The sequence below is a fragment of the Pan troglodytes genome, chromosome 5 (genome assembly GCF_028858775.2).
Source record: "Pan troglodytes isolate AG18354 chromosome 5, NHGRI_mPanTro3-v2.0_pri, whole genome shotgun sequence".
Classification (NCBI taxonomy): domain Eukaryota; kingdom Metazoa; phylum Chordata; class Mammalia; order Primates; family Hominidae; genus Pan; species Pan troglodytes.
In genome coordinates this window covers 89,620,745-89,641,104 of record NC_072403.2, presented here as the reverse complement: position 1 = coordinate 89,641,104, position 20,360 = coordinate 89,620,745, and the positions used below count along the sequence as shown (strand labels likewise).

The 20,360-nt window shown below is 41.0% G+C and overlaps 1 protein-coding gene across 2 annotated transcripts in view; it reads right to left on the bottom strand.

The window, feature by feature from the left end:
• MEI4 (meiotic double-stranded break formation protein 4) overlaps positions 1 to 17,726 on the bottom strand; it is a 266,300-nt gene extending 248,574 nt beyond the window's left edge. The window contains exon 1 of one of the 2 annotated variants that reach the window (XM_016955885.4): positions 17,179 to 17,726. The gene's annotated coding sequence lies outside the window, so the exon portion shown is untranslated. Of the gene's footprint in view, positions 1 to 14,800; positions 14,915 to 17,178 lie in introns of those variants that run through there. The other variant, XM_016955886.4, reaches the window with a different exon arrangement.
• Positions 17,727 to 20,360: the final 2,634 nt, after the last annotated feature.

The window sequence follows — 20,360 nt, the reverse complement described above, 5'->3', positions numbered from 1 at the left end:
CTTGCTGCCTCCCTAACAAACCACTTGCTCTCATGATTCTGAATCTTTGTCACTGATACTTTCTGAAGAATACATCCTTCCCCCATTTTCCTGCCTACAGGTTCTCCTTCACCCTTCATGGTCCAGTTCAACTGCCTCTTTCTGAAATTAACTGCTCTCTTGTCTGCATTTCCACAGCACTCTGGGATGCTTTTTATCACAAGGTAGTATCTACAGCCATTTGGGGGTCTTTCTCCCCTGAGAGCAAGTGAGCCCATCAGAGCCAAGTACTATGTCTTCTTTGTGTTATTTCTAACACACAGCTCAGTGGGAAAGATTAAGCCATATTATATATGAATGCCAAATGATAAAGGGTTGTGAGTGAAATAGTTCACAGAAAGGAGTGATTAATTCCAGGTAAGGAATCACAGAAAGTTTCATGAAGTAGATGGTACTTAGGGGAAGACAGGATAAATTAGGGAAATTTATCGATATGGAAATGAGATCATATGGGCAATGGAAAAGGCATCAACAGAGATGAGAAAAGCCATGAGCCTAGCTGGAGTATGGGGCATGGTGAGCCTCAAAGGGAAATGTAACAAATTTCTATTGGACACCTCTGAAAATTGGATACTCTGAATTCACTTTATATTCATTTACTCATTTAATTACTTCATTTTACTACCTCATTTAGAATTATGTAATGTGAAATTTAGTATCACTGTTCAGAGCTAAGGAAATTAAAATTCAGAGAAGGTGGCTTTCTCAAGACTATGCAGTTAACAAGCGGTAAAACTGTGTTTATAATATTCATCTTTCTGTACATATTATTTCCATATTACAATGTCTGGGCTTGGGAGTAGGAAATAAATGTAACCTTGATAGGAATGCACTTCCCTGAACTACCATGTGGTCATCTTGTTTCTTCCCTGATGACCACCATCTCAGCCTACTACCACAGCAACACATGCACACACGCATGCACGCACGCACACACACACACACAGAGGCATGTAGAAACATTAACTCCAAAAGCACTTACAGATAAAGGAGTTGTGTTTTCTTTCTAAAGACTTCCCCAGTGAGACAGGAGGAAGTAATACTGCAGATCAATCAATTCTAAAAATCACCATAAAAAATCATTTCAAATATATCGTAAAGAAGCAAGACTAACATAACGGCTAGAAGAGCAGGAGAACTTGACTGCCTAGCTTTGCCCCTTACCAGCTATGTGACCTCAGACAGAGATTACACAACCTCTCTGTGCCTCAGTTTACTCATCTGTAAAATGGGAATCAAAATAGCACCTAACTTATAAAGTTGCTGAGGAGACAAAATTAGTTCATTGACATGTGATCCCTATGAACTCTTATCAATCACACTGTAAACACTCATTGCAATGCTTGATCCACTTGAGACTACTGTCAGGCCTCTGAGCCCAAGCCAAGCCATCACATCCCCTGTGACTTGCACGTATACATCCAGATGGCCTAAAGTAACTGAAGAGCCACAAAAGAAGCAAAAACAGCCTTAACTGATGACATTCCACCATTGTGATTTGTTCCTGCCCCACCCTAACTGATCAATGTACTTTGTAATCTCCCACACCCTTAAGAAGGTACTTTGTTATCTCCCCCACCCTTAAGAAAGTTCTTTGTAATTCTGCCCACCCTTGAGAATGTACTTTGTGAGACCCACCCCTGCCCACAAAACATTGCTCTTAACTTCACCGCCTATCCCAAAACCTATAAGAACTAATGATAATCCACCACCCTTCGCTGACTCTCTTTTAGGACTCAGCCCACCTGCACCCAAGTGAAATAAACAGCTTTATTGCTCACACAAAGCCTGTTTGGTGGTCTCTTCACATGGACGCGCATGAAATTTGGTGCCGTGACTGGGATCCGGGGACCTCCCTTGGGAAATCAATCCCCTGTCCTCCTGTTCTTTGCTCCGTGAGAAAGATCCACCTACGACCTCAGGTCCTCAGACCGACCAGCCCAAGGAACATCTCACCAATTTTAAATCAGGTAAGCAGCCTCTTCTTACTCTCTTCTCCAACCTCTCTCACTGTCCCTCAACCACTTTCTTCTTTCCACTCTTCAATCTCTCCCTTCTCTTAATTTCAATTCCTTTCATTTTCTGGGAGAGACAAAGGAGACACGTTTTATCTGTGGACCCAAAACTCTGGCGCCGGTCACAGACTGGGAAGGCAGCCTTCTCTTGGTGTTTAATCATTGCAGGGACGCCTGATTATTCACCCACGTTTCAAAGGTGTCAGACCACGCAGGGACACCTGCCTTGGTCCTTCACCCTTAGCGGCAAGTCCCACTTTTCTGGGGAAGGGGCAAGTACCCCAACCCCTTCTCTCCTTGTCTCTACCCCTTCTCTGCTTTCCTGGGGCAGGGGCAAGTACCCCTCAACCCCTTCTCCCTTACCCTTAGCGGCAAGTCCCACTTTCCTGGGGCAGGGCAAGTACCTCTCAACCCCTTCTCCTTCACCCTTAGTGGCAAGTCCCACTTTTCTGGGGGAGGGGCAAGTACCCCTCAACCCCTTCTCTTTCACCCTTAGCGGCAAGTCCCGCTTTTCTAGGGGGCAAGAACCCCCAATCCCTTATTTCTGCACCCCTACCTCATATCTCTGCACCCCAATCCCTTATTTCTGTGCCCCGACCCCTTATTTCCTTGCCTCGACCCTTATTTCTGCACCCCATCCCTTATTTCCGTGCCCCAACCTCTTATCTCTGCGCCCCAACCCCTTTTCCCACTTTTCTGGAAGGTAAGAACCCCCGAACCCCTTCCCTCTATTTCTCTACTCTCTCTTTTCTCTAGGCTTGCTTCCTTCACTACAGGCAACCTTCCACCCTCCATTCCTCCTTCTACTCCCTTGGCCTGTGTTCTCAGAAACTTAAAACCTCTTCAACTCACACCTGACCTAAAACCTAAATGCCTTATTTTCTTCTGCAATGCCGCTTGACCCCAATACAAACTCGACAGTAGTTCCAAATAGTCAAAAATGGCACTTTGAATTTTTCCATCCTGCAAGATCTAAATAATTCTTGTCTTAGAAAAGGCAAACGGTCTGAGGTGCCTGACGTCCAGGCATTCTTTTACACATCAGTCCCTTCCTAGTCTCTGTGCCCAGTGCAACTCATCCCAAATCTTCCTTCTTTCCCTCCCACCTGTCCCCTCAGTCCCAACCCCAAGCGTCGCTGAGTCTTTCTAATCTTCCTTTTCTACAGACCCATCTGACCTCTCCCCTCCTCGCCAGGCCAAGCTAGGTCCCAATTCTTCCTCAGCCTCCACTCCTCCACCCTATAATCTTTTTATCGCCTCCCCTTCTCACACCTGGTGGGGCTTACAGTTTCGTTCCGTGACTAGCCCTCCCCCACCTGCCCAGCAATTTACTCTTAAAAAGGTGGCTGGAGCCAAAGGCATAGTCAAGGTTAATGCTTTTTCTTTATCCCAAATCAGATAGCGTTTAGGCTCTTTTTCATCAAATATAAAAATCCAGCCCAGTCCATGACCTGTTTGGCAGCAACCCTGAGACACTTTACAGCCCTAGACCCTAAAAAGTCAAAAGGCCGTCTTATTCTCAATATACATTTTATTACCCAATCTGCTCCCAACATTAAATAAAACTCTAAAAATTAAATTCCGGCCCTCAAACCCGACAACAGGATTTAATTAACCTCGCCTTCAAGGTGTACAATAATAGAAAAAAGTTGCAATTCCTTGCCTCCACTGTGAGACAAACCCCAGCCACATCTCCAGCACACAAGAACTTCCAAACGCCTGAATCGCAACGGCCAGGCGTTCCTCCAGAACCTCCTCCCACAGGAGCTTGCTACCTGTGCTGGAAATCTGGCCACTGGGCCAAGGAATGCCCGCAGCCCGGGATTCCTCCTAAGCCTCGTCCCATCTGTGTGGGACCCCACTGAAAATCGGACTGTTCAACTCACCTGGCAGCCACTCCCAGAGCCCCTGGAACTCTGGCCCAAGGCTCTCTGACTGACTCCTTCCCAGATCTTCTCGGCTTAGCAGCTGAAGACTGACACTGCCTGATCGCCTCGGAAGCCCCCTAGACCATCACAGACACCGAGCTTCGGGTAACTCTCACAGTGGAAGGTAAGCCCGTCCCCTTCTTAATCAATACGGAGGCTACCCACTCCACTTTACCTTCTTTTCAAGGGCCTGTTTCCCTTGCCTCCATAACTGTTGTGGGTATTGACGGCCAGGCTTCTAAACTTCTTAAAACTCCCCAACTCTGGTGCCAACTTAGACAATACTCTTTTAAGCACTCCTTTTTAATTATCCCCACCTGCCCAGTTCCCTTATTAGGCTGAGACACTTCAACTAAATTATCTGCTTCCCTGACTATTCCTGGACTACAGCTATATCTCATTGCTGCCCTTCTTCCCAATCCAAAGCCTCCTTTGGGTCCTCCTCTTGTATCCCCCCACCTTAACCCACAAGTATAAAATACCTCTACTCCCTCCTTGGCGACCGATCATGCACCCCTTACCATCTCATTAAAACCTAATCACCCTTACCCCACTCAATGCCAATATCCCATCCCGCAGCATGCTTTTAAAAGACTAAAGCCTGTTATCACTTGCCTGCTACAGCATGGCCTTTTAAAGCCTATAAACTCTCCTTACAATTCCCCCATTTTACCTGTCCTAAAACCAGACAAGCCTTACAAGTTAGTTCAGGATCTGCGCCTTATCAACCAAATTGTTTTGCCTATCCACCCCATGGTGCCAAACCCATATACTCTCCTATCCTCAATACCTGCCTCTATAACCCATTATTCTGTTCTAGATCTCAAACATGCTTTCTTTACTATTCCTTTGCACCCTTAATCCCAGCCTCTCTTCACTTTCACTTGGACTGACCCTGACACCCATCAAGCTCAGCAAATTACCTAGGCTGTACTGCTGCAAAGCTTCACAGACAGCCCCCATTACTTCAATCAAGCCCAAATTTCTTCCTCATCTGTTACCTATCTCGGCATAATTCTCATAAAAACACATGTGCTCTCCCTGCCAATCATGTCTGACCTCTCAAACCCCATCACCTTCTACAAAACAACAACTCCTTTCCTTCCTAGGCATGGTTAGCGTGGTCAGAATTCTTACACAAGAGCCAGGACCACACCCTGTAGCCTTTCTCTCCAAACAACATGACCTTACTGTTTTAGCCTAGCCCTCATGTCTGCGTGCAGTGGCTGCCACTGCATTAATACTTTTAGAGGCCCTCAAAATCACAAACTATGCTCAACTCACTCTCTACAGCTCTCATAATTTCCAAAATCTATTTTCTTCCTCACACCGGACACATATACTTTCTGCTCCCTGGCTCCTTCAGCTATACTCACTCTTTGTTGAGTCTCCCACAATTACCATTGTTCCTGGCCCGGACTTCAATCCGGCCTCCCACATTATTCCGGATACCACACCTGACCCTCATGACTGCATCTCTCTGATCCACCTGACGTTCACCCCATTTCCCCATATTTCCTTATTCCCTGTTTCTCACCCTGATCACACTTGGTTTATTGATGGCAGTTCCACCAGGCCTAATCGCCACTCACCAGCAAAGGCAGGCTATGCTATAGTATCTTCCACATCTATCATTGAGGCTACCATTCCGCCCCCCTCCACTACCTCTCAGCAAGCCGAACTAGTTGCCTTAACTCAAGCCCTCACTCTTGCAAAAGGACTACGCGTCAATATCTATACTGATTCTAAATGTGCCTTTCATATTCTGCACCACCATGCAGTCATAAGGGCTGAAAGAGGTTTCCTCACTACACAAGGGTCCTCCATCATTAATGCCTCTTTAATAAAAACTCTGCTCAAGGCCACTTTACTTCCAAAAGAAGCTGGGGTCATTCACTGCAAGGGGCATCAAAAGGCGTCAGATCCCACTGCTCTAGGCAATGCTTATGCTGATAAGGTGGCTAGACAAGCAGCTAGCTCTCCAACTTCTGTCCCTCACGGCCAGTTTTTCTCCTTCACTTCGGTCACTCCCACCTACTCCCCCTCTGAAACTTCCACCTATCAATCTCTTCCCACACAAGGCAAATGGTTCTTAGACCAAGGAAAATATCTCCTTCCAGCCTCACAGGCCCATTCTATTCTGTCGTCATTTCAAAACCTCTTCCATGTAGGTTACAAGCCGCTAGCCCGTCTCTTAGAACCTCTCATTTCCTTTCCATCATGGAAATCTATCCTCAAGGAGATCACTTCTCGGTGTTCCATCTGCTATTCTACTACCCCTCAGGGATTGTTCAGGCCTCCTCCCTTTCCTACACATCAAGCTCGGGGATTTGCCCCTGCCCAGGACTGGCAAATTGACTTTAGTCACATGCCTCGAGTCAGAAAACTAAAATATCTCTTAGTCTGGGTAGACACTTTCACTGGATGGGTAGAGGCCTTCCCCACAGGGTCTGAGAAGGCCACCGCGGTCATTTCTTCCCTTCTGTCAGACATAATTCCTCGGTTTGGCCTTCCCACCTCTATACAGTCTGATAACGGACCGGCCTTTATTAGTCAAATCACCCAAGCAGTTTCTCAGGCTCTTGGTATTCAGTGGAATCTTCATATCCCTTACCATCCTCAATCTTCAAGAAAGGTAGAACGGACTAATGGTCTTTTAAAGGTACACCTCACCAAGCTCAGCCTCCAACTTAAAAAGGATTGGACAGTACTTTTACCTCTTGCTCTTCTCAGCATCAGAGCCTGTCCTCGAGATGCTACAGGGTACAGTCCATTTGAACTTTTATATGGACGCACTTTCTTGCTTGGCCCCAACCTCATCCCAGACACCAGCCCTCTAGGCGACTATCTTCCAGTCCTCCAGCAGGCTAGACAGGAAATTCGCCAGGCTGCTAATCTTCTCTTGCCTACTCCAGATCCCCAGCCATATGACGACACCCTAGCTGGACGATCAGTTCTTGTTAAGAATCTGACCCCTCAAACTCTACAACCTCGATGGACCGGACCCTACTTAGTCATCTATAGTACCCCGACTGCCGTCCGCCTGCAGGATCCTCCCCACTGGGTTCACCATTCCAGAATAAAGCTGTGTCCATCGGACAGCCAGCCTAATCCCTCCTCTTCCTCCTGGAAGTCACAAGTACTCTCCCCTACTTCCCTTAAACTCACTCGTATTTCTGAAGAACAGTAATAACCCTTATGAGCCTAATACATCCCTTCATTCTATTAGGTCTTTCTGTCCTTACCCTACTTTTGCAACAGGGCTTTACGAAGTCACCCCCACCACTTAGGCCAAGTCCCCCCAAAAAAAAACTAGTCATCCCTACTATCTTCTGTCCAGTCATACTCCTATTCTCCATTCTCAACTACTTATAAATGCCCTACTCTTGTTTACACCGCTGGTTTACACTGTTTCTTCAAGCCATCACAGCTGATATCTCTTGGTGCTATCCCCAAACTGCCACTCTTAACTCCCTCTTAGAGTGGATAGATGATCTTTGCTGGCAAGGCACCCTCCAATATTTCCACCCTGATGAAGTTCTATTCTTTAATTTTATACTCACTCTTATTCTCATTCCCATTCTTATGCCACCCTCTATCGCTCCCCAGCTACCTCCACCACACTATCAACCTTACCCATTCTCTCCTAGCCGCTTCTAATCCCTCCTTAGCAAACAACTGCTGGCTTTGCATTTCCCTTTCTTCCAGTGCCTACACAGCTGTCTCCGCCTTACAGACAGACTGGGCAACATCTCCCGTCTCCCTACACCTCCGAACTTCCTTTAACAGCCCTCACCTTTACCCTCCTGAAGAACTCATTTACTTTCTAGACAGGTCCAGCAAGACTTCCCCAGACATTTCACATCAGCAAGCTGCCGCCCTCCTTCACACTTATTTAAAAAACCTTTCTCCTTATATTAACTCTACTCCCCCCATATTTGGACCTCTCACAACACAAACTACTATTCCTGTGGCTGCTCCTTTATGTATCTCTCGGCAGAGACCCACTGGAATTCCCCTAGGTAATCTTTCACCTTCTCGATGTTCCTTTACTCTTCATCTCCGAAGCCCAACTACACACATCACTGAAACAATTGGAGCCTTCCAGCTCCATATTACAGACAAGCCCTCTATCAATACTGACAAACTTAAAAACATTAGCAGTAATTATTGCTTAGGAAGACACTTGCCCTGTATTTCACTCCATCCTTGGCTACCTTCCCCTTGCTCATCAGATTCTCCTCCCAGGCCCTCTTCTCGTTTACTTATACCCAGCCCCAAAAATAACAGTGAAAGGTTGCTCATAGATACTCAACGTTTTCTCATACACCATGAAAATCGAACCTCCCCCTCTACGCAGTTACCCCATCAGTCCCCATTACAACCTCTGACAGCTGCTGCCCTAGCTGGATCCCTAGGAATCTGGGTACAAGACACCCCTTTCAGCACTCCTCATCTTTTTACTTTACATCTCCAGTTTCGCCTCACACAAGGTCTCTTCTTCCTCTGTGGATCCTCTACCTACATGTGTCTACCTGCTAATTGGACAGGCACATGCACACTAGTCTTCCTTACCCCCAAAATTCAATTTGCAAATGGGACCAAAGAGCTCCCTGTTCCCCTCATGACACCGACACGACAAAAAAGAGTTATTCCACTAATTCCCTTGATGGTCGGTTTAGGACTTTCTGCCTCCACTATTGCTCTCGGTACTGGAATAGCAGGCATTTCAACCTCTGTCACGACCTTCCGTAGCCTATCTAATGACTTCTCTGCTAGCATCACAGACATATCACAAACTTCATCAGTCCTCCAGGCCCAAGTTGACTCTTTAGCTGCAGTTGTCCTCCAAAACCGCTGAGGCCTTGACTTACTCACTGCTGAAAAAGGAGGACTCTGCATATTCTTAAATGAGGAGTGTTGTTTTTACCTAAATCAATCTGGCCTGGTGTATGACAACATAAAAAAACTCAAGGATAGAGCCCAAAAACTTGCCAACCAAGCAAGTAATTACGCTGAACCCCCTTGGGCACTCTCTAATTGGATGTCCTGGGTCCTCCCAATTCTTAGTCCTTTAATAGCCATTTTTCTCCTTCTTTTATTTGGACCTTGTATCTTCCGTTTAGTTTTTCAATTCATCCAAAACCATATCCAGGCCACCACCAATCATTCTATACAACAAATGTTTCTTCTAACATCCCCACAATATCACCCCTTACCACAAGACCTCCCTTCAGCTTAATCTCTCCCACTCTAGGTTCCTACGCCGCCCCTAATCCCGCTTGAAACAGCCCTGAGAAACATCGCCCACTCTCTCTCCATACCACCCCCCAAAAAATTTTCACCGCCCCAACACTTCAACACTATTTTGTTTTATTTTTCTTATTAATATAAGAAGGCAGGAATGTCAGGCCTCTGAGCCCAAGCCAAGCCATCGCATCCCCTGTGACTTGCACGTATACATCCAGATGGCCTAAAGTAATTGAAGATCCACAAAAGAAGTAAAAACAGCCTTAACTGATGACATTCCACTATTGTGAATTGTTCCTGCCCCACCCTAACTGATCAATGTACTTTGTAATCTCCCACACCCTTAAGAAGGTACTTTGTAATCTCCCCAACCCTTAAGAAGGTTCTTTGTTAATTCTCCCCACCCTTGAGAATGTACTTTGTGAGATCCACCCCCTGCCCACAAAACATTGCTCTTAACTTCACCGCCTATCCCAAAACCTATAAGAACTAATGACAATCCACCACCCTTCGCTGACTCTCTTTTCAGACTCAGCCCACCTGCACCCAGGTGAAATAAACAGCTTTATTGCTCACACAAAGCCTGTTCGGTGGTCTCTTCACACGGATGCGCATGAAAACTACTATACAGCCACGATTCAATCCCAGGCTCACGCCTCCAAATCCTGTGTCTCCACATGGACCTGACTATACATTTGTGAAGGACTCAAAGAAATAAACTAGTGTGGGTTAGTGTGAACAGGAGGAGGAGGGACTTCTGAAATGTACCTGGAATGTTTGAAGATGGGAACTCAGAAAGGCAAAAGCAGGGCAAAAGAGCACTTCAAATGGGGTGAACAGAGCAGAGAGCATATAATGGCATAGGTGTTCATGGAAGAATGCATGAGCTCCGTGACTAAAGAATATGGTATTAGGGAATAAAAGAAAATAGCGTAGGGAAGTTGGGGTCTTGAAAGTCAGTCAGAGGGGTCTTGACTTCTTAAAGTAGACAGCTGGAAAACAATGCAGCCTTCAGAGGGGATGAGTAAAAAAAAAAAAATCCAAGTGGTGTTTTAAGAGGATTAAGCAAGGAGGAAAGGAGCTGAGGGATTTTTGACACCACATAGTAAAGAAGGGCTGGAAGAACTAAGCCAGGATGCTGACAGTGTGCACAAAGAATACAGGAAGCTCTAAAAGATGTTTGTGAAATTGAAGGACTTGCTTCCAGATTGTTAAAAGAGAGGGCAGGTGATGGAAGACTGGAATATGATTCCAATCCTAGGTCAATGAAGTGATGGATCCCAGTTGGAAAACCTAATAAAATTACTGTAAAGTACAACATGTACAAAATAATACTGATATAATATTTACTCAGCCCACTTGAACTATTCTCTGAAGTTGTTTCTTTCTTTACTGAACTTTAGCTTTTTAATCAATGAGTAATGAAAATGAGGTAAGCACATTAATAATTAAGGAATCCAGTTCCCAGCCATGTAGTTTCAATCAGTAACTTTCTCAGTGATCTCGTGCAGTAGCCATATTTTTGAAAAAAGATGAGAAACTGGGAATTTGTCTATTATTTGCCACTAAAGATTTTTACAGCAGCAATTTAGCATGAAACATACTGCCAAAGTCTTTGAGCTGAAACAGTTGCTTCATTTGCTGTCTGCGATTATGCTGTAGTTACTTGTATTCACACAGCAATCAGGTAACACAATTTTGGTTTTGGGAAACTGATTTTGATGAAGAGGGTTTACTAGAAATACTTGTAATTTTTAAAATCTATTTGTTACATAGTTTAAATACTGTCTAGTAATCATCAAATAAATGATGGATGAGGGATAGTGAGTGAATTTTTTTAATTAAAAGATAATCTTTATAAGGATGGAAACTAAATTATTAAGAGTGGATTATTAAGAGTAAATTATTTAGAGCCATATCTATGAGAAATAATTATTTAGGAAACAACAACCTCTTGAGAACTATCTAAGTGTTTTATGCACCGTTATGAAAAGGCAGATTATCATAAGAAACTAATGTTCTTTCAGTAAATGTTCAGCACCACTTATTGGTTGTGCCAGGCACTAGAGTTAAGGATAACCTTCCCCTTAGGAACATTTAATCTACTGTGAAGATAGAAAAATAAATAAATACATAAAATACAAACTAATGCATGAATAATAGAACATAAAGTACACAACAGTTCAGACAAGAAAGAAAGTAGCTTTCTCCTACCAGGAAATAAAAAGGAATGGATCATAAACAATCAGTTATTGTAAAACCTATTTTTGAGAATTTTAAAAATATGCTCCGTTTTGTTTTTTTTAATCTTGCAAGAGACAGACATTCATGAAAATAGGAAGTCATAAGAAAAGAAGCAAGCAATCAATAAGCAGCCTCTGAAATATATTTTCTAACAATTATCTTAAAGATTAAGAAAGCCATATCTCTCTCTCCAACAATCAAAATTACTTCCTAATGTGTTGTTTTCATTCTTCTACTCATTCAGATTAATCTAAAGCACACGTTAAATACAAGAGGATTTATTTTCCAGAGTTCTGCCATGGTGAAAGCAATCTAATCAAAAAATGAAATGAAGAATGAGCTCACTGAATAAATCAGAAGGAAGAATTAAAGAGCTGACAGATATTTTGAAAGCCTGTTAAAAAGTAAATTGGACTTTCATTATAAAAATTGACTTAAATGAAGGCTATGCTTAAGAACCTACTTCAGAACATTTCCTTAAAGACAATTTGATTATCTACTGAAAATACTGCATTTTAATATATTTTACTATATTTCCAAAATCTAAGGAGTATAATAATGGACATAAGAACAGAGCGAAATGTCCAAACAAAAAATCTCAGGACAAGATACTAAAAATCTCTGAGTCTACTGATGTCTGTCATTTAAATCTGAAACCTAAATAAAAAGTTCAACAAATTACTTTAAATAGTGCTCCCAAAAGTAATAAAAGAATGATTCCTATACTTTTGTTATTTTAAGGAAAACCTAAAGAAAATAGGATAGTATATACACAGCCCTCTAAATATCTAAAATTTGTAAACTATTTTACCTCCTTGATAGAAAGCCTTGAAATATATATAAGTCTGATAACAGAAAGAAAAAAGCCCTCATCCAAGACAACTCTTCATATTTTAAACAGCAGAGGAGGAAGTATAAAAAGGGTTAAGATTATATTCTCCCATAAATTTGCAAATAAGGGAAGAAGAAATGTTGGTTCTTCTCATATTTATTGGAGGGCTCATGCTTAACTAAGCTCCATCAGATAACACATAGAAAAAGAGCTCATTGCAGCACTGTTTACAATAGCAAAGGCTTGGAACCAAGCCAAATGCCCATCAATGATAAACTGGATAAAGAAAATGTGGCACATATACACCATGGAATACTATGCAGCCATAAAAAAGGATGAGTTCATGTCCTTTGGAGGGACATGGATGAAGCTGGAAACCACCATTCTCAGAAAACTAACACAGGAACAGGAAACCAAACACTGCATGTTCTCACTCATAAGTGGGAGTTGAACAATGAGAACACATGGACACTGGGAGGGGAACATCACACACCGGGGCCTGTCAGAGGGTTGGGAGGGATAGCACTAGGAGAAATACCTAATGTAGATGATGGGTTGATGGGTGCAGCAAACCACCATGGCATGTGTACACCTATGTAACAAACCTGCACATTCTGCACATGTATACCAGAACTTAAAATATAATAAAAAATAAAAATAAAAACTAAAACAGAACAAAAAAATAAAAAGACAAAGAGCTTCTTTTCTAGCCACCCTGTTTTAAACACATAGAGATGGTAAGGTACTCAAAAACTTACTGTCTGAAGAATAGAGGATTAAAATGTGAATTTGATTCATTCTACAAAATCCCAATGTAAAGGACAAGGACAGCAGAGAGAAGTTGTATATACAATATTCCATCAACCAGATGCATCTAAATTCAATTTGATTATCAACGGAAAAAAATTGCATTTCAATATATCTTGCTGTATTTCCAAAATGCAAGGGTTATAATAATGAACATAAAAAATAAACAGTAGTAGTACTATTTTTTATTCATTTTTTTTAGTGTTGTATTATTGTTTTCAATTTTTTAAACATATTCAATCTGTGATTGGTTTGAATCTATGGATAAAGAACCCACAGATAAGGAAGGTCTACTGAATTTGCTCTAACCAAAATGGCAGTACCATACAGTGCATGTCAGAGAACCTGAAAATCTGAATATAGAACCATTTAACCTAACTTAGGTAATTTTCCATCAAATATTCCGTTCCTTACTCTTTTATTCAACAGATATATTTAATTATCCCCAACCTGTCAGGCACTGTGGTAGACACAGGGATATAACAGTCAACAAAACAAGTCTATCTCTGCCTTTATGGAGCTTTTAGCTATCAATCATTCCTATCTATAACACTCCCTGTTCAGTAAGAAATCTCAGAGATGCTGTAAATCAGAGATTGGAATCTGGCTGAATCTGGCTGAATCTGGCTGGCCTGCTTCTATAAACCACATTTCATTGAAACAGACATGCCCATTCATTCATGTATCACTGCTTTTGCACTACAGCTTTGCAGTTTAGTAGTTACAACAGAAACAGTATGGCCTGCAAAGCCTGAACTATTTACTCTATTGAATAAATATTTATTTTTTTCTGGCACTGTTCAGAAACAGTTTGCCAAGCCTTGCTCCAAATAAAACCTGATGCTTTAAGGATGTATATTAAAAGATACATACTGTCACTTATACTGAATTCCTTAGTTACAAACCATATGATGGGGGGTTGACTTCCTACAGGGATGTATTTCTACCACTATAATATTTATTTTCACTTTCTTTACTTGTAAAGGCAGGTGACAAAAAAAATTATGTGGCTACTATCTTCTATTAACAGCTTACTCTCTTTAGATGATGTTAACGTTGTCTTATATCTATCTTTTGATAGATCAGAGTTCTTCCACATCATAGAAGGCCCATTTTTCAGAAAAGATCCTTTTCTCTGAATCAAATCAAATAAATTTTGACAGGAGTGATTTTAGGCTACCTTTTAAATTGAACAATAAAATTGATTGTAAAAGCACTTAGCCAACACTCAGGTGCTATATAAATGCAAAATCATAGCAGCAATAGTACCTTCATTTCCCTGAAGATATATAAGTGGATGCTTATTCTCCAATCACTTGACCCAGAGAGCATCAAAATTTTAAATGAAAGAAAAGAAGACTAACCTCCATTGGCTGTTACCAAAAATTCCTAATGAGAAGTGACAGGCCCTGTGCTCACTGTGGTTCCTCCAAAGGATGTTAAGAGGCTAAGGCTGTGGCTGAACATCAATTTGCCGTACCCAAAACCCTTTTCTTTCCCTAATGGTAATCAATGTAGCAGGAATAAAATTAAATGTCTACTTAGTTCATATTTAGCCACCATAATGCAGAAATAACTGGCTTGAGAAAGATCCTTGCGAAGCCTTGGTTTTTGAAAGTTTTCCCACTTTATCAACCTACTGGCAAAATACATTTCAAGTGCTCAAGAGTGGAGAACCAGCTCACCAGTAAACAGAGAAGCAGAAATGAGATGATAACAGGGCAAGAGAACGCCTCATTAGGGGTGGGAGGGCTGACTTGGTAACAAGAGAGACCTCTCTTAGGAACTAGCTTAAACATTCTATTCTTGAAAATTCCTTCCTTGATACCCTCAGGCCATGTCAATTCCTTCTGATTACAGGTGCTCTTAACATTCTATACTTTGTTTCTATCAGTTATCACAATTGCAGTTGGATAACCCGTATGTAGTCAGTTTGATGTCTATGGGCCTTAGTGAGCCCATTTCCTGTCTGTTCAGAGCAGAAATCTCTGTGGCTAACACATGATGAGCTCTGAAAATCTTAGCTGAATAACTTAACATGAATGGATAGATAAGCCAGCTGGATTCTAGGCACTCTGCTGGCACATAAGGAAGCTATGATTACTGGATAACGGTCTCCTCAAAAATAGCCAATATTCCTTCCTATCCTTTAACATTAAGTTATATTCTAAGAAAGTGCACTAATTGCATACCAAACCTTTGTACCTTTTCCATCAATCCTCTCCTCTCAGCTCTTTCAATGTCGTTCCCTGAATTGACTTCTACCTTTCAATACGTAATAATGTTCAGGTTGCTCCCAGCTTTAAAAAAAGAAAAAATATATACACAATCACCCCCACCTGACCTAGGTCGCAAATGACATCATAACTGCCAAACCTTAAGACCACTTGCAAACCCCCATTCTATTTATCTGCAGTATTTGACCCTGACGAGCACTCCTCTACTCTTAAAACACTTTGCTCTCTGACTTCAGCAGCCTTACTCCCATGATTATTGTCCTATATTTTAAAATGTGTCTAATTTTCCTCAAACCATTAGTATCTCGTCATTATGATTGTATCAGCCTTCTAACTGATCTCTAACTCCCTCCAATCTATTCTCCACAATGTAGTCATATGGATGTTTGCCTCAACAATGCTCCTAAGTGACCTAGCCTAATTTAGCTAGCTTTGTTATAATAAACTGTCAGCCTGACCTTCAGCTTCAAGCACCTTGACATGGCAGAGTTTAATGTACACATGCCTTATGAAAGAATTAAAATATTCTCTTTGATCTTCACCACAATATCCAATGGACTGCTAACATCCTCATACACACTAAAGACATGGTGTAACGTAACATTTTCTAAGCTTTAACAAGGCCTACAAAACAGTTTTTTGCAAAGCTGATTCCAAATACTGGCATTCAGACTAACATTCACAAAAAAAGAATAAAAAACATACTCATGGTTATCAATTTTTGTGTGACCATTTTCAAATTTTACATCTGAATTTATGGTCCATTACCATGTCCTGAAAGTCATCCATACATGTTTCAAATTACACATGCTCTTTATTGCATTTGATCTGAAACTCTTCTGAAGGACTAAGTCCTCATATATAAAAATAAATAGAATAATGGATAGCAACTCACAAATCCCCGTCAAGTGACTGAGTCTCTTTGCAGTCATATAATACGCTGTAAATCTCTCGATTTTAAATAGACAACAAAAATACAAACAAGTCCCCCAAAAGTGATCAATGTGTGTAATCAATTTTACAAAAATGTTGCTATTGAACAATATATTCCATTCATATTTTTCTACGTTATGTGCATTTTATGAATATTAAACAACTGCACATTGTCTTATCTATGGTTCCTGATGGAATTCAAGTCCAAATGTGTCTGCAATTCCAGACTTTAAAACCATTCAAAGCTTTTCAGTCCAAGATATTCCTCCAGACTTAATTCCTGCCTCTTCAAACAATCTAGATATACCAAGACACTGTTTTCTCCATACATATGTGGCTTCCTGCCTTTATTCTTAACAAGCCCTTCATTTGTACTGTATTCCTCACTCTTGCCTTTATTTTTCAAATGTTTCTTATCCCTCCTTAAAGGGACACCTCCTCCATGAAGCTTCTCCCTCAAGCCCCCATGTCCCACACTACTTTATCAAATCCTTATGCAAGTTCACCCTTTACCCTCAATGCTTCCTATGGATCTATAAATCCCTTGCTAACTGAAGCCTGTGAGGTTCTTGAGACAAAAGACCACGTCTGTCCCACCTTTGACACCTACAGCACTTCACCTATTTCGTCCAATAGAATGGGTGCTTAATAAAAAGATCTGCTCACTGAATAGATTTGACAATTCCACCAAAGACCTCAAAACACAGGCCTCTCTTCCAAGCTCAGGAACCATTTTGGTGGTCAAGCCAGGCTAGAACATGCTCAGACTCTGGCAAATACCACAGAAATCCACACAGGTGTGGGCCGATGCTTCAGCAGCTCCACAGCAGACACAGTCTATAATCAATTAGGTAAATAGAAACGTCCAAACGTGTGCGGAGCTCCATACACACCTGCAAATATTGCGAGCTCGGGTCCAAACCCAGGGCACGTGAAAGGGACGAGTGGTCCACAGGCACAGAAAGCCAGGCCTCGCGCTGAGGGAGCGCGTCCTGGAAAGCTGTGCAGGGCCCGCCCCGCCTACCTTCTGGGTTCCTGTAGCGGGGGAGGGCGCCCTCAAGCGGGCCCGGCAGCCCTGGAGCAGGCGCTCTGCGCCATCCCCAGGGGCGGGGTTCCACGTGCAGCCCCGCAGGTGGTCACCAGAGCCAGCGGGGAAACGCTGGCCAGCGCCCAGGGCCTTCCACTCGTGGGGGAAGTGAGGGAGCAGGTCCCGGAGACCACAAGCCCCAGAAGACCCTGCGGCCGACTCGACCCCTTCTGCCCTTCTTGGCGGGCTGTTCCGAGGAGGAGCAGAGTGCTCCACAACCAGTCCAGAGAAAATAACTCCAGCTCTAAGCAGGAGCCTAGTCAACGCGGGTACTCGGCTCTACGGACCCGGCATTCTTTAATACGGGCTTTGGGAAGGAAATGGCGCAGGCCAAGTCTCTTTCCTCCGGAGAGCGCCCCCTCGAGCTTGCTCGCCTGAAAGTGAGATTAAGGCCTTGAAGAAAAAGAAAAAAAAAATCGCGAGAGAGACATCTCACGGAAATAAATGCATTGATTCTAATGAGGGAGCAGGATGGGAAAGGGGGACTTCCAGAACTGATGAAAAGATGAATTATAAAACGATTTTTCTTTTTCCAAAAGGAAAATTAAATTTTTATTTCTTGCAAGAAATTGTGATTGTAGAGTGATTTTTCTCACTTTCCTATTTTTCACATTGCATTTTCGCTTTTATTCTTAATCATATTTTTTTGCCTTATGTTATACTAGAATCTCAGCTGGATTCTAAACATCCTGAAGGCAGATTCTCTGTAATATGTAGTATTACACACAATGCTTAGTTGCTGTTAAGTAGAAGTCTTAATATGTTATTTATAGAATAAAATATCAAGCATTTTTAAATAGAGGTTTGTTAAACTTATTTTACTAAATGGATTTTATTTTATTAAGACATTCATTTGCATCTAATCAGTTATTGTAAATTTCTGTACAATGTTAAGCATGATTGTTTTAGCCATCTGCCCATTAAAGAAATTCAAGGATTTTAAGTCTACTGTAATTTGTTTAATATACCATTCATCTTTAAATCCTGCAGAGGTAAATTTAAGATAAACCAAGATTGAATTTTCTTGAACCCCAAATTAATGAACACTAAATTAATGGCTTACTGTATTTGCTGTTCTTATTGACAAATGTAAAATCCAATCATCACAGTTGATTTCTCACAGAGATAAACAAGGGTCAAGTAGGGGAAATGTAGAAAAGTTGCCTGTGTTGCTGCATGTGTGAAATTCTGTTTCAATTCCACTCATTCATTCATTTAAACATATTGGATTGAACTCCTGTTATGTCAGCACATCCAGGAGGCCAGTTCAGTCTCTCTTTAGCTGCCTCCCTTTAATTTGTCTTACAAGCTTCCTGTTCAGAGTGTTCCATCCACTAATATCTCAACATTCTCCATGGTATCTGAGGCAGCTATCTTCACAACTCTTTCATATCTTTTAACTGTTTCTTAGTCTTTTGGCTAATCTTTACCTGATAACTTTCATACCTGCTTTTGCCTCATATTCCTATTGGTCGTCACTTACGGACTGTACTTTCTTCAAATTCATTGCCAGCACATAACAGGAGTTCAATCCTGTTGAACTCACAGGGTGAGTCATGATTATTGCCCTATACAAGTGCACAGTCTGATAATTAAAACAAATGGGTAAACAATCAAACTACATTGCAATCACTGAAATCCAATGGGAAAACTGCAAACTGAATTTTAATGAAAACATACCCTTTCACATTAAGCCTTAGGTAGGTGTCTCTTAATCTAAGTAAAATTTATAATTTTCTTTGAGCTTCTGAAAATAACATGGTTATGAATTTTCCAAAAGTGTATAATGGAGAATAACTTTCAGGAAAATAGTACAAGTGTTTTTACTGATTTTGGCCTCCCTCATTTTTAGTGAGAATACATAATAGGTAATAAGTACATTTTTGTTGTATAAAGAAATGAATGGACTCCAGGTACTTAAAGTATTTAATTCTGTGCCTTTTAGGAACTATTTTTCTAAAAACATCATTTGCTTTGACCCAAGCCACTTTTCTAAAGGAGTTTATAAATAACAGAAGGTGAAAATGTGCAAAGATACATATAAGGTCTTTTACCTCTTCCTATTATTCATTGCATTTAAATACAGAGGATCTGAATGGGGCTTCAGCAGATAGTCAGAACAGAATGTTTTCAAAAATCATGCTTCTCACATGTAACTGTTTCAAGACAGCAAGGTTATTAAAAGCCAGTCTATAAATTAGCAAAGGAAATTATTAATGGTAATGATGTATGAATTTTCAGAGTTTGAATAAAAACACAAAAGAAAATGGTTTCTCTGTTTGCAAAATATAAAACCTTAGATGAAGAGAACACTAAATTATTATTAGCCGGTTTACTATAAAACAAAATTATTTAAAATGGATAAAATGAGTACAAAAATGTAATCAAATAACACACAGTAACACAAATAACACCTTAGTTGCTGTCGTGTGTTATTTGAATATTAATTCTAAGATGGTTACTTTAATCAAAAACAGCAGAATATCTAATAACATGTCAAATAAAGATGTGTTATTTTAAAAATACCTATTGTTTAAAAACATTATTTAAAAAATAGACATTTTGCATTATTTTATTATATAAAATTATAAAAATGGTATAAACTGTTCTATCATAAAATAGAAATGTCATCAATAATTCCTAGGCCAATATGCCTTACACAGAAAAAAATTAGTTTTGTGTTCAGTTTAGCAGTTCGAGAAACATTTATTATCTTAGGTACTACTTAGAAATAAGAAAATCCCTGTTTGCAATGTTCTAGCAACCTAGTAAGAGAACCAAATTTTAAAATCAAGTATAATGATTAATAATAACTAGCAAATATTGCACATACTATACCAGGTAATCATGGACTCTCTGATTTAATTAATCCTCACAATATCCTTATGGGGCAAGTAATGTTTTTAATCCTTATTTCACAATAAGGAAACCGATTGATTAATTCATCCAAGGACATTCAGCTTGTAGGTGGTAGAGCTAAGACCTCCG